Raw genomic sequence first — 17,633 nt, 5'->3', positions numbered from 1 at the left:
ATGTATTCAAGATGGCTAGGCAACATGGCAGCTTCCACAGACCAGCACCAGCTCCCAAGTACTTTTAATCATTTAAATCTTTTGTTTATGAGAATGCTTCAGTGTATTGGGAGACAATTTTTCTCTCTTCATGCTCAAAAAAGAAAAAACTGACAGTACCTTTATGTGTGTATGGGTTGAAATGTAAATTTTGCCTCAGTATAATTTTTTTTCTGTCACACTGTTCACTGTATAATTTAATTACTAATATTGTTTGTCAATAAAAGTAGCAGACTGTTGCAGAGATTCAATAGGCATTTATTCACTGTAGTTTCATTTAGATTGAAATTTCAGCTCTGCGTGGAGTAATGCAGTCATTGAGGAGCTGTTCTGAATATTAATTGGATGTACTGCAATGCATTAGTAATTCAATAAGCTAGAGGCAGTTTTTAAAGCAAGCTAATGGAATACGTAGAGTGATTAGCTTGGGTGGAAGAACTGATAAAAGAATATCACATCAGGTAAATTCTGTTCATCAATCATAGTTTAATACAGCCATTTAGATTAAGCAATTACGACATGGCCAGTTATTTGTATAATAAAGAGGGACAGCTGTGAAAAATGAGTGTCGCTGACAAAGACAGGGACCAGATGGGTAATGTAGTCATCAAGATGTTAGCAGTCAAGCTGTGTCACTGGGAAACAATGAAAGATGATTGAGACAGGAGGATTAGCCAAATTGATTTTTTTTTTTTTTTTTTTTTACAAGTCTACATATTTTGCGTCTGTACCATTTTTTTTTTTCTTTTGATTTTTTTGTTTTAAGACACCTGTTTTACCCAGATAACATAATCATCCCTCAATAATGTGGTTCAATAGTGTGTTGGTCCACCTTTTTGCGGCCAAAACAGCCGTAACACGTTGCTGTATGCTAGGCACCAAGAGTTTAGCAATAGATCCTTTAAGTTGTGAGGTGGGGCCTCCATGAATGAGACTTGTTTGTCCAGCACATCCCACAGATGCTCGATTGGATTGAGATCTGGGGAATTTGGGGGCCAAGTCAACACCTCAAAGTTCTTGTTGTGGTTCTCAAACCACTAATGAATAGTTTTTGCTGTGTGGCAGGGTCCATTGTCCACAGCCATCAGGGAATACTTATTCCCATGGTCTGCAAGATTCTTTGGTAGGTAGTAGGGCTGCTCAATTAATCGAATTTTAATCACGATTACGATCTGGGCTTTCAACGATCATTAAAAGTGACTGAGCCGATTATTAGCCCCTCCCTCGTGCTTTACTCTTGCGCTGCTCCATGTGGCAAATTGAGCGCACCTCTCGTTTCGAACACGTGTCACAACAATTAAGAGGACCCGAGGGAAGCTCGGAAAGCTAAGCAGAAGTTATTTGGAGAGGAGAGTGACTGCCTTTGGTTGAAAAGAGAGGTAAAAAAAACTTCAGTGGTGTGGAAACATTATGGGTTCGCGGAGTCAGACGTGGATCAAGTAGACACAGTGTGTAAACTTTGCTACGGTGTCGTAGCTGCGCCACAGAGCAACACTGCAAAGTTCACTAAACATAGATGTTTACATTTTTCATTTATTTCTTATATTGCAAACATTTGCACTGTTATCAGTATTTGCACACTATTTTATATTATTTTTTAAAGTCATTATTCAATACATTGTTATTGTTAACCCTTTAAAGCCGGTCAGAGCAGCACGCTCCGTTTTGCGTAACTATTTTTAAATCCCTGTAGAACCGGAACCGCGTAAGCTAGCGCAATAAATTTTTTTGCATATGAAACCGGAGGAGTTGTACTTACATCTTATGCCATCAGCTTGTCCTCGGTCACGGTTTCCTTCCACATAAAGCTTTGCAAAAATTGCATAAAACGCACTAGCAGGAACAAAAACATAATATTCCAGAAACACGCTTTGCCGATCCGATCAGCTGTTCGTAACACTTCCCACATTGAAACAGACGTCAGCCGAACTATCGAATGTCCGCCATTTCCTGCCAGAAACCGGAAGTGACGTCATCTTCGCGAAAAATGTAGTTTTTTACTTGTAGGCCTTAAAAACCTGTACTGGTGTTTTTATAAGTCATGTTTGACTTTTCTGAATAGTTGCTGGGATGCTTAGAACTCGAATTGCACTGCTGGAAATAGTTTATTTTGATACACCTGCTGTTTTCTTTGCAAATTTGCATCATAGGATTGTTTTTTTGTTTTTCCTGCAGTATATAAAAATTGGTGTATCTCCAAAATAAAACTATGAAGACACTCAAAATAAATGCCCTGTTGTTGTAAACTATTTTTTGCATTTAAAGCTTTGAGGGATAAACCTCTTAAATTTCTCCAAGTAGAAATATATGTAAAAAAACAAAAACAAAAATGATTTTCAATTTTTTTTTGTAGTTTATTGCACTTTTTTGCAATTAATGTAGTTACTATGGACTTAATGCATACATATTATTAAAATATGGGCTATAACAGTTGTATTGATGTATAGCAACTTGAAATGCTCCCAATGGAAAGATTGTTGTCATAATAATGATTGCCATCGAAATAATATTGACTGAGGGTCGACCTCCACCATTAATGCTTCCAGTCAAAAAAATCTGTATTAAAGAGATTTACACAAAGCATATAGTTTGGAGATCATTGATTCTCTCTGCAAAGTTAACTGTCAGTGTTAAGATTTGTAACTGCAGGCCACGCTGGCAATTTAAGTGAATAGCCAGAGGCAAACTAAAGTATTTAAATGAATATGAAACTTTTGTCAGAGTGATAAAAGCTGCTGCATTGATCACAAATTCTCATTGATCGTGAAAGAAGGTTCCACGTCTGCTGTGAAAGAAGTAAATTCCTCTGTTGCACCTCATAAATGCTAATATTATGATTGTTTCCTTCGTGTGTCACAAGGTAATAACTTTCCCTCCATGGATTGATAGCCTGTCCCCTTTCTTTAGAAATGGTGTGTGTTACCTCTTGCCAGGAGGCCCACAGAGCCAAATCTGTCTTCTCATGCCAAATGGCCAAAGTGAAATTAGATTTTAGAGCTTGGCAGGGATACAGGGGAGAAACTATTTTAGAAGAGAAAAGTGGGACAGGGTTAAAAAAATTGACCAGAAATATAATATCTCATTCAGTATCCCATCAAGGTGAAAAAAACAACTATAACTTTGATATAAATATAAATAACTTTGAGTGAAATAAGATATAGTCTAGAGTAAGCGTTACAAAAAAGTGAAAGTGATTTCAGAACTATGACCAGTCTATAGAGCAGAGCAGGAATGATTGCAGTTGTATTCATGGAGAGTGCTTTCATGAAGGAAGATGAGGCAAGTAGCTTACACAGATGTTACTGTCATAGATTGTGTCTATGATATAGATTAATGCAAGTCTGATTTTGATGGTGATATTACATCTAGTTAGTAGAACAGTAAATAAGCATGACTGTGACAAGCTTTCCTCCCCTATTTACCAACTTTTTCTTCACCCTGTCCTAGTTTAATAGAAATACCCCCTCCTCCCACTCCGTTTACTTATCTGCTACTGTTTGGATAGCCCAGGTTGAACTTGTCAAGAACACCATACTGTAAGGATCAGTATTTTGAGGGTTTAACAAGGAAGACTAAATGGAAAACTAACATCAAAAATAGCGGCGGGCTTATATTTGAGAGATATCGTGGTGCATGGGGCATGCCTAATTTCCTCATTAATTCAGTTCAAGGATCATTAGTCGCAGTTCTGTGCTAAATGTAGAAGCAGCAGCTCACTCGCCAGCTTTGTTTTCTTCACGCAGATACGCATTTGACTTAGTATCTGTGGCTTGTAGCGCTTTGCTGTATTTTCTCACATTTTTGTCAGGAGTAAAGTGCCAATGCAGCGTCTAGAAGTGTGACTCACCTATTAAAGAGTCAATTTCAAACGATTATGGTCATATGACAGCTCTTAAGCTCATCATGACTTTTAAATGGGTAAAAATTTACCGCAGTCCACGGCGGCGTTGTTATGAATCCCCCCACCAAAAACCTGTCAGGTTGCAATGTGATCTGGCTTTTAAAGCCTTCATCGCCTGATCCGTGGTTCAGGCTGTGGCGTCCTGTTGCTGCATGTTTCTTACAAGCTCAGCTGTTGATGGAATGCAAGGCTGGTAGAGTTGAAATATTTTCTCTGCAGACTGGCATTCATGTGTGAGCAGCATCAGAGTGCATCACTCCAGGCTCAGAATGAGCATATACAGGGGCTTTAGCAATGTTCTAACAAAGGTAGTGGTATAAGTTGTTTGCAACTTATCCAACTTTAGACTTATAAGTTGGATAATATAATGATCTGAGGCAGTATTTTTAAAGTGCTTATCCTTTGTATACTAATGTAATACTAAAAATGGATGAGAAGACAGCGTTCTTAGCTAGCCTGTCTATCGTCTTGACGTAAACACATGTAATGCGATTTTCTTTTACTCTGTTTGCCTACAGCACGGCTCAAATTCATGATCCTGCTCTTGCTGATCAGCAGCATAACTACTACTTACTTGTCTCGTTATTTGGTACCTTGTGAGCGTTACGAATTACACTTCAAAGAGCTAATTTGGGCCTGACATCCTAAAAATAGAAGTGAGCAGCACAGGGCTATAAAAACACAGCAGGGCTTGCCTTTGCTCACTCTTATAATGACTTCATTTCTATGCATTGGAAGCAGCACTGATGGATTTTGATGTCTTGCTGCTTCTTGTGAGGGCTCAGTCATCACATTTCTAGCGCTCATCATAAGGGTGAAGTATTCTGCTTGAAGGCAGCCATGTGACTTTTTAATGAGCATTCAGAAAGTGACATAATGACGCGCCTTCTCAGTGCTTTTCACCTCAGCTGTCGTCCTTCTCCCTTTTATGGAATAAATATCCATTCCTGTTTAAATGTCACAGGCAGACTGAGTTTTTATGGCATGAAGAATTCCGAGTGATAGCAGAGATTATGCATTACTCCATTTATTAAACTCGCACTGCAAACTTGGCACTTTTCAGCAAGATTAGTTTGAGTTTGTTTGTGCTTTGGAACATTTGCATCTCCACAATTACCTCTCTGTTTTAGCAGACCCGCTCTAATCTTAAACATTTATTTTTGTGATTCATTATTTGACTATTGTGGAACCGGTGATTCTAAATTGCCCATAGGTGTGAATGTGAGTGCAAATGGTTGTCTGAGTCTCTGTGTTAGCCCTGCGTCAGATTGGCAACCTGTCCAGGCTGCATCCTGCCCTCCTGCCCAGTGGTAGCTGGGATAGGCTCAAGCACCCCCCACGACCCTGATAAGCATAAGCGGAAGAGAATGGATGGATGAATATTTGACTATTGTGAAAGTGTTGTCTCAACCCCACATTTCCAGACACTCAGAGGAGGAAGTCTGGCCAAATGATGACATGAGGGAAGTCTGGCTTACCTTTCTCCAGTTATGAAACTTAAATGTCCCGAATCATTTTTGATCAAACACAAACTGATACTGTGATGTTAGTCAATCTGTTTCAGTTTCTTAAGAGTAATAAATAATAGTCGTTAGTGGTAACTTTCGTGAATATGAATATTTCTCTCACTGTAATTTGAAGCAGTTTTTAGAAGAACTTTTGACAGAACATGGCATTTTTCAGAGGCTACAGGTGTGTTGTGGTGACTCTGCCTTTTCTAGCCACCTAAAAGTGAAACACCAATGCACTGCATGGTGGAATTAAAGTGGAATTTTCTTTTCTCCTACTGGGAAAATATGCACTCCAGCACTTCTGAGGAGTTTGAATTGAGCATTTACGGTCAGTTGTGCAGGTGTGCCGGGTGCAATTTGCTAAACCATCACAAAATTAGCATTGAGTAGTTTATTGATGCAGATTTCATTTTCTTTTTGCCATGTGTTACTTTAATATGGATCCTACAATCAGTTTTATAATAGAGGCCGAAGATCTGCACATCTAGGACAATATGTCTTTTATGGCGCATATAACAGTTCCACTTTCAGTACATCTGTTCAACTGCTTGTTAACTCAAGTAAAAAATTAGCCAATCACATGACTGTAACTCAGTGCATTTAGGCATGGTCAAGATGATCTGCTGAAGTTTAAACCGAGCATCAGAATGGGCAAGAAAAGAGAATTAGGGGACATTTTCAGGTTTGGGTTTTTTTTGTTTTCTTTTTTGTTCATTGTTGGTTCCAGACGGGCTGGTCTAAGTATTTCAGAAACTGCTGATCTTCTGGGATTTTCCCACAGACCCATCTCTAGGGTTCACAGAGAATGGTCAAAAACAAAAAAAAAATATCCAGGATGTGGTGGAACGGGAGATTCGCCTGATGGACGTGCAGCCAGGAAATCTGCAGCAACTGTGTGATGCTATCGTGTCAAATGGTATCAAAATCTCTGAGGAATGCTTCCAGCACGTTGTTGAGTCTGTGCCGCAAAGAATTAAGACACTTCTGAAATAGCTCAGAAGCAGCAAGGTGTACCTAACAAAGCCTTGCAATGAAACTATGGAGGTTCACTGCCACCCATCCTCAAGTTCCAGAGGGAAGACTATGTGTAATTAGGAAATTGAAGAAGACACATGGTGCAATACAGGCTAAATAATATGAAACAAGGCTCCTGTTCTTAAATGTCTGCACTGTACTGTGCTATGTTTTACTATTCCCCCCTCGTTTCTTCATTCCTCCGTTTGCCATTTCTTTGTATTTTTCTAATTTTTATGTCGATTAGCTTTCTGCCCTATGTCTGTCTGCCTTTTTTGAGTCTCTTGCTCCATGTGTGTGTTTGTCTGTCTTAGTGGGCCCTTCAGAAGTTCTTATCACGTATTTGGTCTAACACAGGTCCTCAGAGACCTGCTGCAATCAGCTAGAGCAGGAAGCCAACATGAGCCTGCTCTGCAGAGAGCATTATTCTGCACTTAACAATCATGACCTATTCTTCCCCTTTCCTGTTATCCCTCCCTCCCCTCTTCCTCTCGTTCACCTCTCCCGACTGTTGTTGCTTTGAGTGTTAGTATCAGTGTGAAATGTGCCCTTGTTGTGGAAGTTGAGAAGAAGGATGCATTTCCAGTGACTGATTTCTCTGAAAAGTAACGGCATGTAGGAAAACAAAGTGTTTTACTAATGCGCAGAAATGAGAAATTCTGTGGGAGGGAGATCTAAACAAATCAGGAGGGTTTGACTTCAGATAATGACAGCTCGTTTACACTTTTCTGTTCTGAAGTTTTTTGTGAATAACAATACTCTGTGCATGTGCATCTTTAGTATGGGCTTGTCAGCAAGTACAGACAACAAAGCATGTGCTGGTTTTTTTTGTGACAGCATGTTGCTGGCTTTTTGTAACACTGAATAATGTCACATGACTATGATGATAACATGGGTTTCAAAGCCTCTGTTATTGTCACAACAATAGGCCTACCATCCTTGTATTTTGTAGGTCCGTCTCTGTCTCTCTTTGTCCATTATCTTGTACCAAGTCATTAGCAGCAGATGCTACAAGTCCTGAAGTTTGCAAGGTGGATTCTGCATGGATTTGACTTGTTATTCAAACCTATCCCGCAGATGTCAATGATCAGGGGACTTTTAAGGTGAAGTCAACACTTTGCACTTTTTGTCATGCTCCTCCAGCCCTTTGTGAACAGTTTTTATGGTGTGACGGGGTGTATTATCTTGCTAAAAGAGGTTGCTGCTGCAATCAGGTAATGCTGGTGCCATAAAAGGAGTGTACTGTATGTGATGTCCAAAAATGTAAGATCCTGCACGGTAAAGTAAAATCCACATGAATGCCATGAACTAAGGTAAAAATATATTTCTAAGTGTGTCACCGACTTGCCTTTTTCCCCACAGTGAATAACGATGTGATCTTTTCCCAGCCTAAGCTATGCAAATGTATACCCACCTTCCACATAGTGCTTTATCAGACCAGGCCACTTGCTTTCATTTTCCTGGGTGCCTAATTCTCCGTCACTTTTTCAGTTTGTTTTTTCACGAGTCAGTCTTGATGGGTAGACTTGTATCTACTACCTGACTATAATTGTCTTGGTCCAAGATGATTCGCTTTCTCACAGCCGGTCCAGATATCGCAATTACTGTTGAGAGATACACCGGGAAAAAAAAGGCTCTGGTCACTGATCAGAGTGTCTTTGATTGAAAGATATTACTTCTGTCTTTAAGATATATGGCTGTGGAAGTTTAGTGAACGTTGTCACCTGTGGAAGAAATTGATTCTACATGTAAATACTTTATGCAACATTGTTATTTATTGTCATTTATTTTATGTAATTGAATTGCATTGGATTGTACGGATTCTGCACTTTTTAAATGCATATTAAATCAGATTGGGAGATCAGTGCTAATATCCATTTCTAATGCTATTCTGTTTCTAGCAGTTGAGCTGACTCTTTGATTGAGAGTCAGCTCTAACACACTTCACAAGTTTCTTTCCACACAGAACAGATGAGATCTTGAATAGCAGACAGACAGACTTCACCTCGCAGATTTGGAAAATGTTTTATCCTGCACTATTTTGGAAAGTGAATTATAACCAGACATGCAGATAAAAATATACTAAATAAAATGTGAATAAACCTTCACTCAAGACTTACTTTTGGGTGTTTTGCAGAATGTGCAGTGACATGATAGACTGTTTCCATGTTTATTGGATTGCATTTGGCAGATTCTGTATTGTATTCCGTGAGAGAGGAGGGTATAGATTTTTTCTAACCAGATAATTGATCAAATTCCAGTAAACAATGGTAATATGACAGAGGAGACAAGCTTCAGAAAATGCTTAATATTCAATTTACCAAAAAGTTGATTCTGGTCATCTGGACGTAGCGTTTTCAGTGGGAGAAATTTTTCATCACTCATCCAAGACTTCAGAAATTGTCTTACCTTTTCACGTAAATTGCCTCCTTGACTCCGCGCTCAAACCAGCGTTCCTCCCTGTCCAGGATGTGTACATCCTCATCATTGAAAGACTGTCCACTGGCCTGTAGGTGTAAATAGACTGCAGAGTCCTGGCCTGACGAGTTAGCTCTTCTGAGTTGTGCCATCCGATTACCCAAGGTTGTTTGGTTTCGCCGATGTATAAATCACGCCAATCCTTCTTGAACTTAACAGCGTACAGAGACCATCTCTGAATTGCAGAGAGGGCCTAAGTTTAAATCTTTCAATATCTTATAATGCTGTTAGTGTTGCCATTTCCAATCTCTCTGTTAATGCTACTCATGGCCAATGGTCTTGATCAATGAACAGTGGTTGTTGATCAATGCACTGACAATTAGCATATTTAATGATCAAGAAACTGACCTCACAGCATGTTGTTCGTCAGTGGTGTTAGTTTCAGTAATTGTGTCAAGGTACTGTTCATAAGGTTGGGGAAACCTGCAGTCAGCTGAGACTGAAGAAGAACTTGGATGAGTGACGAAACGTTTCTCCCACTGAAAACGCTGCGTCCAGATGAACAGAATCAACTTTTGGGGATTTCCTTACCTGGATGATTAAGCATGCATTAAGACAATATTGAATTTATATTTTTGAGACAATCTCTCCTCTAGCTTAATCTTTTCAAAGTTACTCTGTACCCTTTGGATTCCCCCTCCTTTTCTCATAGGCTCTCATTGTTTCCTTGAAAGATAATGGGGTTTTAAGCTGTTTCCCATTTATGCGTACTTAAACTCTGACTTTATGGTCACAGATTGGTATTGCACCATTTAATCACTCTTAGAGCTTTATGTTCTGTACTCAGGTTAGGCTATCAAATATCCCCGTCTTGAATATTTTATGACACGATGCCTTCCTCTTGCTCAGGGAAATGTGTCATCTGAGCTAATCTGTAGTCGTTGCCTTCTAACACTGTCCTTCCCCCTTAAAGCACGAGGGATTCAGTGGGTTTTGTCGCCAATGGCCATGTGAAATAAGATAAGATAAGATAAGATAAGATAGAACTTTATTAATCCCTCGGGTGGGTTCCTCTGGGAAATTCGACTTCCAAAAAGCACAGCAACGACCGAAGTTACAGTTACAGAATTGTTATATATATATATATATATACACACACACACACACACACACACACACACACACACACACACACACACACACACACACACACACACACACATATATATAAATACAGAGACAAATATAAATAAAATATACAAAGGGGATAAATAGAATAAATAGGAATAAAAAATAAAAATACAAGTGAATTGCACATTTCAAGTATTGAGTCTATTGCACTGTTGACTATTTACAAAAAGTATTGCACAAGGTATTGTACAGTGAGGTGAAGAGGCACTACAGCTTAGTTGTTCCCCCCTCCTTTGTCCTCCTGTTTCCCCTCCCTCTCCCCTCCAGAGAGGAGTTAAACAGTTTGATGGCGTGTGGGACAAAGGAGTTTTTAAGTCTGTTAGTTCTTGTCTTGGGGAGAAGCAACCTGTCACTGAACAGACTCTTCTGATTGTTTATGGCCGTGTGCAGAGGATGCCCAGCATTGTTCATAATGTCCATCAGTTTCTTTAATGTCCTTTTCTCTGCCACTGTCACCAGAGTGTCCAGCTTCATGCCGACCACAGAGCTAGCCCTCCTGATCAGTTTCTCCAGCCTGGATGAGTCCTTCTTTGCTGTGCTGCTCCCCCAGCACACCACAGCATAGAAAAGTACTCCAGCAACCACCGACTGGTAAAACATCCTCAGGAGCTTCCTGCAGATGTTAAAAGACCTCAGCCTCCTGAGGAAGTACAGTCGGCTTTGGGCTTTTTTATACAGGTGCTCTGTGTTGCATGACCAGTCCAGTTTATTGTCCACCCACAGCCCGAGGTACTTGTACTTGTTGACCACCTCCACCTCCTCCCCCTCTATCTGAACCGGCAGTGGACCTTCTCTGGACCTCCCGAAGTCCACAACCAGTTCCTTAGTCTTTGAGGTGTTGAGTTGCAGGTGGTTTGTGTGAAATATTCATTTCAATTAATTTTCAGTACTCTTACTACTTTTCAGTACTACTGTACAGTGGCTTGTGTGGAGTTGAATTACCTCAAAAATGATGTACTAGTGGCATATATGAAATGTAATGCAATATAATAATTTTCTCAGTTCAGAAAAACTGAGAAAGCTTATATGAGACATGGTGTGGTAATACAAATCATGAGAATCTAAGCACAAGTATGAATTGATTTTCCTTAGAAAAATCTAAACCATTTCTGACTTAAACAAGTATTAGTGAAATCTTTCAGGGTTGCATATAGTGGCAAAAACAATTCAGTACTTTGCTGCTATCGCTTTTAGTCACCCAGCTCCCCAAGCTCAACCTCTCTGATGCAGAAGCCCTTTCATATGCTTTGATCCTGTTAATAATTATTATCCATGGAGCTGAAGAAGAAAAGCAGAATGGAAAAGCAAAGAATGTTGCAAACTGATAGGCACATACGGGGGTTTCGGGAGGGGGTGGGTGAGGCTGGGAATGTTTTCAGGGATCGGAGTTTCAGCCCTGCGTTTTCCTTTCGCAGACATTTTCAGCGATTATGAAAAAGCAGAGAACGGCTCAAAGACGTCATCTGATGTGATCCTATGCCAAAGGGTGACATTCCTGCCACAGATAAACAGCTGTGGAACTTGAAACATATTTTTCCTGTTTTCACATACAGTGTAGAAAAAAGAATACTGTTGCTGATGCTTAAATGCGCCCTCCATACCATACATATTCTCCTATCGCTCATGTTGTTTTTGGATGAATTCTTAGTGGCCTTGCTTTATCTCATCCACGCCGTCCATCATTGTTGGAAGATGTTTGCCTCCTGGGCTGGTTCCCTATCTGGAGTGGCTCTGGATGGGCTCAGAACAGAACTGGAATGAAGATCCCTACTGCCAGCAGTGAGAAAGGAAAGCACAGGGGGTGAGAGCAAGCCAAGAAGCTCAACTGTTTCTTCGTCCTTCTCGCTCTACTGGGGTTGGAACATTTTTCCATTCCTCCATAGTTACTGCAATTCATACCAGACTGTTGATATTCATTTGTATCTTATAACATCACTTCAGCGTGTAGTTCCTGTGCCATATCATGCTCAGTGCAAGGATAGAGTACAATTAATCTGATACTTTAAATAATAATAAAAAAGATGGTTAAAATACTATAAACTACAAGACTGCTGGGCTTTTTTTTTTTTGTCTATAGTACTACAAGAAAGTAGTGCTAGTTCTGTCTTGATGTTATATTATAAAGTCCCCCCCTACAGAAATTGGAGGGATTATAGAGCCTGTTAGCCACAGGGAGAAAACATCTCCTGTAGTGTTAGGGTGATGAGTCTTTTTCCTCGTGTTCATTGTGTCTTACCAGGGAGCCATGAATAGGATGAGAGGAATTGTGCCTGATGCTGAGAAGTCTCTTGAGTATACTCCCCTCAGACACATCCACCAGAGTCTCTAGTTAAGCTCCAAGAAAAGAACCAGCCTTCCTGATGTGTTAAAGTCTGTTGGCATCAAATACTTACGGCCCCCTGTCTGAGCACACAGCTGCATGAAAGGCCACACTCGTCTCCACGGAGTAATACATCATATGCAACATGATCCTGCTGGGGTTGAAGGTTCTAGCCTTCTCAGTAGAGGAAGTCGACTCTGGCCCCCCTTTTATATATTTTTTAGTATTCCTCAAACCTTTACTGGGGCCATGACTGAAAAAAAAACTAAAGGGCTTCATGTTTTTACTGAGACAGAATTATTTTATACAGGAATTCTTTGGTGAAATACACCACAATAAGACAAAGAGCTGAACCTGTTATTCACAGAGTGGGTACCCCCACAGATTCCCCTTGCTGCCACTGTTGATTGACGAGACTGTAATGCAGTGGGACACACTAATCTATAACAGCATCTCACACTCCATTGGATGGAGATGTGAATTTTCAGCAGACCTGGGAATACATCACTGCCTCACCAAATCCCATCAAATCATGACTCTGGAATGTCAGAAATTGCCAAAAAAATAAATAAGAGAGATTATGAGATTCAGTCCACCCTTTCTTCTATACGCTCAAGAGAAACATGTACACATAACTAACAGAGCCAAGCCATGCCTTAGCCCCTCCCTCTTTTTTCCCTGAAATTATTGATTGATAGCTAAACCTTGTTATTCACTGTGCTGTTAAAATAGACTTTATGATCCAACAACTCAATAAAAAAAAAACTGATTTATTCAGGTGGTGGGTAAGTTGTCATTGAGAAAAAGAATGTGTCATGGCTCACATCCATCACCTCTTTTATTGCTGCAACACAACATGTAAAAATGAAGTCATTATAGTGACAAATCTGTGATCGCTTGAGTCTTTCCGTCTGGAAACTGGGCAGCTGATGGTGAAGGACAGAGCGATGGATGATCCAGTTTTGCCCCCCCCCCCCCCCCCCCCCCCCCCCCCCCCCCCCCCCGCACACAAACATGAAGATATATGAGGATGACGAAGCGGGAGATGTGCAAACTTGCGAGGGTGGTGATGAAAAACAGCTGTTAGGGAAGGACGGTGTTTGCGTGTGAATACACACATGACAGCAATATTTATGCAAGTAACAGCTCCTCACATACAAACACAATGTTCGCATATGAAAGGCGGTAAACCTTAATGGCAGGTTGGCCATACATATAATGGTGTCTAACCACAGGCATTTTTCTTGGAAACCGTTTAACATCAAATATGCTCACAGGCTGGTTTACAGGACTTTGCAAAAGTCTTGAACCACTCCTTCTTTCTTAATATTTCAATTTGAAAACAGGATTTACTGAAACGTGCAAACAAAAATGGAAATGCAGCATATAAGGTGAAACAGACTTTGTACAATTCAAACATGTTGGAAAATCAATATTTGGTAGAACCACCCTTATACTTCAATACAGTCCAAACTCTCTTTGACAAGCTTTCTTGTAGTTTCTAAAGGTAGTCTTCAGGAAAAGTTTTTCAGACTTCTTGAAGGATATCCCAGAGCTCTTCTTTGGATGTTGGCTCCCGCTTGTGCGGCTCCCTGTCGAGATGATCCCACAATGCTAGTAACTGCTACCTGCTAGAAACAAAGTGCCTAAAGATGCCATTTAAAAATGGTTCATTACCGAGTTGCCTGTTATACATAGAGACAACACTGGTTTCATCCCGAGAATAAGGTGCCTTTTTTATGTTTGAATGATTCATAGGGTAAAGTTAAGTTGCTCAAAATATTAAAAAAAAAAAAACATGGAAAAAGAGAGAAGAAGCAGTCAATGTCCAAAGAAAAATAGACTTTCAGAAAGCCTCGAGAACTATTGCTCAGAAGCACTTTAGCAAATGACAAAGTCTGGCTCCTCGGAAGGAAAATGTAAAGAAATGAGGTGTTCCTTAAAACTTATACTATAAAGTATTTTAGAGTATAACAGTTAGATTCAAGAGTCACTCGATATTTTGAACTTGGGAGTACATCTGCTTTAAAATATAGAAACAAAAAAATCCAGCATATTAGAACTTTGTTGTTTTAGTTTCTGTAACATTTGAAAGAAAAGGAAAAAAGGAGGTTATTGGAAGCTTTATACAGTAAAGGCAGGTCAGATTCCCTTACAAGTATTAATCGAACAAGCATTCGTCAGGATGACATTTGATGACCCCCCTTGTACCTATAATGATAAAATGGCCAAAGACAACTTCTGATGGAAACTCAGTCATTTTATTTAATAAACAGGCCTGAAATGTGATAGAAGCACTCTGTGTTTGAACACGTTCAGAAAAAACCTTCAAAAGTTACTCCTAGTAGGCTTTCAAGGGATAATGAGTGCCGTTATCGGCTACAATGAAGAGCAACTGGAAAAAAAATATATATCACCAAGTGTTATCTTAGCCATATTTTAGTTCTTAGATCAGCAATACTTTCTTAGAGATATCTTTAATCTAATGCATGAGATAGAGGAGCGTCAGTGACCTTAAAGGCTTCAAAGGCCTCCTGCTCGATTCAGATTTTTTTTTTCTCCTTTTTTTCTTCTTTTTTTGTGAGAGTGGTTAATTACTGACAACTCTGTGGCTCAATTTCATTTATAATCTTCTGTCCTACTGGCTCCATTCCTGGCTTTATCATTTTGTTTTTTATTTGCCTTCTCTGCACACCATTACTTCAGCGACCAACCTTTGAAATAAAGCCTAAGAATTGCCAAGGCTGAGTTTTACTTGGGTTTCCTCCTTTCGACTTTCAGTTTTAATATTTACGGATTATTAATCTCATGATAAAGTGCATGCCATAAAGTACATATTTCAGTGACAGCTTAAATCCTATCCACACTGTAACCCATTGTAAAAATGTCTACAGCTGTTCTAATTTCATAAAATACGTTCCAGTTTTTGTCTCTCTTTACAAACAATGCCCTTGTTGGTCCTTAGATTGATCTAAAAATTCACCCTGGCCCTTGAATATAAAAGGCATAAGGTCCAGATGTGAGCACAGATGATGGGTCCCTGTAGACCTCACCACATCAGCTGCCAACTGCACTGACATCTGCATGCAGAGTACCTTTTGTGGTCAATAGGAAATGGCCTCTTTAAGCTAAATTAGTAGCGCTGTGCCATTGAGACTAAACACTGGAAAAAGCTGGTAGGAAACTGTCTCTCTTACAAACATCATATAAATGGTGAGGAACGTTCAGTCAGAATTCTCAGCTGTTTTTGCTTTTAAAACAGTCATAGCGTCCATTTTATTTAAACTGTCTTGCAAGTCTCACAAAAATGAGTTACTGTGGAGGCAGCACTGCAAACTAGGGATTTGGGCGATGGAATATACTGATGGGTTGGGACTCTTGAGTCGCTGACGTGTTGATGGCCGTGCTGAAGACTTCCCATTCTTTTGACAATATTTGACTTGGCAAGGAACGTTGAAGTAAAAGCAACTGGTTACCTTGTCACAACCCCTAAAGAGAAACCAGTGGTAACATGATCTTAGCGTGGGTGTTTGCTTTTTGCTGATTGAGTAGACATTTTGTGTATTACTTGAAGATTGAGGGGAGTTCACTGCGCTGAGGCGGGGTCAGTGGTTATGGCCTTGCAAAGTTGAATAATTGGAGAAAATTGAGGCATAATTTTTTTTTGCTTTTCGCTGTATTTTGCAGTGGGTGCATTGGTTAATTTCATCAGCCAGAGGTCTGACACATGTTCAGTTTTACAGTTTTCCATTACTCAAGGCATGCCATGGTACTTTGGAGGAACGTTGTTAGGCCGAGGAGCCATGCTGATGCATTTCTTTGAGTTATGACAGATTTTCTTTATTATGATTGAATGTGAGAAAAACTGAAACATGTTCTTAGCATTTATTTTTCTTAAAGCTTCTCAGACTGTTTATCACCTGCTTTATACACTATAAAGAGAGTTTCTTTAAAAATATAGATATTATTTTTAAATGTTATGCAATGGTGTGCTGGTTTAACCCACTTGAAATTGAATTGCACTGTATGTAGCCTGTAAACTAAAATGAGTTTGACACCCCTGTCATAGCTGTCGGGTGGATAATCGCTTTTCTGGACCTAGAAATGAATTTTCAAATAAAAGCATGCAGATATTGTATGTCATGTATATATCAAGTTTGAGGTTTTTGCCAAAGGGCCTGATGTACTTAAGGCTACTGCTTGTGAGGAAATGGGTTTCAAGTTTGACTTCGAATAATTATCCATAGCTTTGAATCATCAGAAGTTATTTTATTTTTAGTCAATGTAAGGAAGACACTTTGCTATAGTTTTACTGCAAGTAATATAACAAAAAAAAGTTGCTCATACTTTGGCAGAACATTTTTAGTAGGCTTCTGAAACCTTGGGACACAGTTGCTGTCCTACCTCTGTACTCTAATCCACCGATGAAATATAAACTTGGTAAGAAAATAAATCTTATCCTGTTGCAAAGCCTTTTTTTCCCCTTAAATTGTGCCATATTTGGAACGAAAATGCATTTATGGGTTGAGCAGCAGAGTTGAGTATGTGGGTAGCACTCATGAAAAACTTGCCAAATCTTCTCTGCCAATCCCAAACAGCTTATTATGCTACCGACTCTTGTTCTGAGCTCCTGGTGCCCCAGGTGCTGCTAATCAGGTGCCTGTGAGCATGGGCCGTACTACAGCTGTCAGTTGGTGTCTGCTCCAGGCATGTCATGCTATGATCTAGACAGGGCCTGTGCCACGGGAAAACTTCAAGCTGATTATCTGCCAAACCAAGTTGTTTTGTTGGCGTAAGTCCTAGTACCGTCTCCAAGTTCCATATAGGATCCTGTCAGACAAAGTGCATGTCCTAAGAATGAGACATCAGAAAAGGACAGTTTCCTCACCCTGTCAGCATGTAGGAATCTGCCACAACTGCCCTTCACTGTCAGTCCCATTTGCAGTGGTGTCGGCAAACTAAAAACATGAAGGGAAGTTATGCTCAGCAACGAGTCCAGATTCTGCCTACAGCAGCCGGATCATAGGATCAAAGTTTAGAGAAGACGCAGAGACCATTATGCTCATTCCTGCACTGATAGGGTGACAGTTTTTGGTGGAGGCAGCGTGATCGTGTGTTGACCAAGCTGGTAACCAGCATGAGGAGGTGGTGCCAGGCTGTTGTGGCTATGTATGGTTCTTCCACATGCTGCTGAGGCTTGCGTTTGTTAAATACATAAACTATAAATTGCCAGTGTTTC

General features: G+C 39.9%; 1 protein-coding gene across 3 annotated transcripts in view; it reads left to right on the top strand.

The window, feature by feature from the left end:
• The window catches only part of peak1 (pseudopodium-enriched atypical kinase 1), a 105,666-nt gene that overhangs the window by 25,570 nt on the left and 62,463 nt on the right, over nt 1-17,633 (top strand). The gene's annotated exons all lie outside the window — the stretch shown is intronic.

The sequence above is a fragment of the Aulonocara sp. 'chitande type north' Nkhata Bay genome, linkage group LG7, assembly GCF_057382095.1.
Source record: "Aulonocara sp. 'chitande type north' Nkhata Bay isolate Kocher_YH1m ecotype deep benthic linkage group LG7, A_spYH_male_GT1.1, whole genome shotgun sequence".
Taxonomy (NCBI): domain Eukaryota; kingdom Metazoa; phylum Chordata; class Actinopteri; order Cichliformes; family Cichlidae; genus Aulonocara; species Aulonocara sp. 'chitande type north' Nkhata Bay.
Note: the sequence above shows the minus strand (reverse complement) of the source record. Positions and strands in the feature narration are given on the sequence as shown.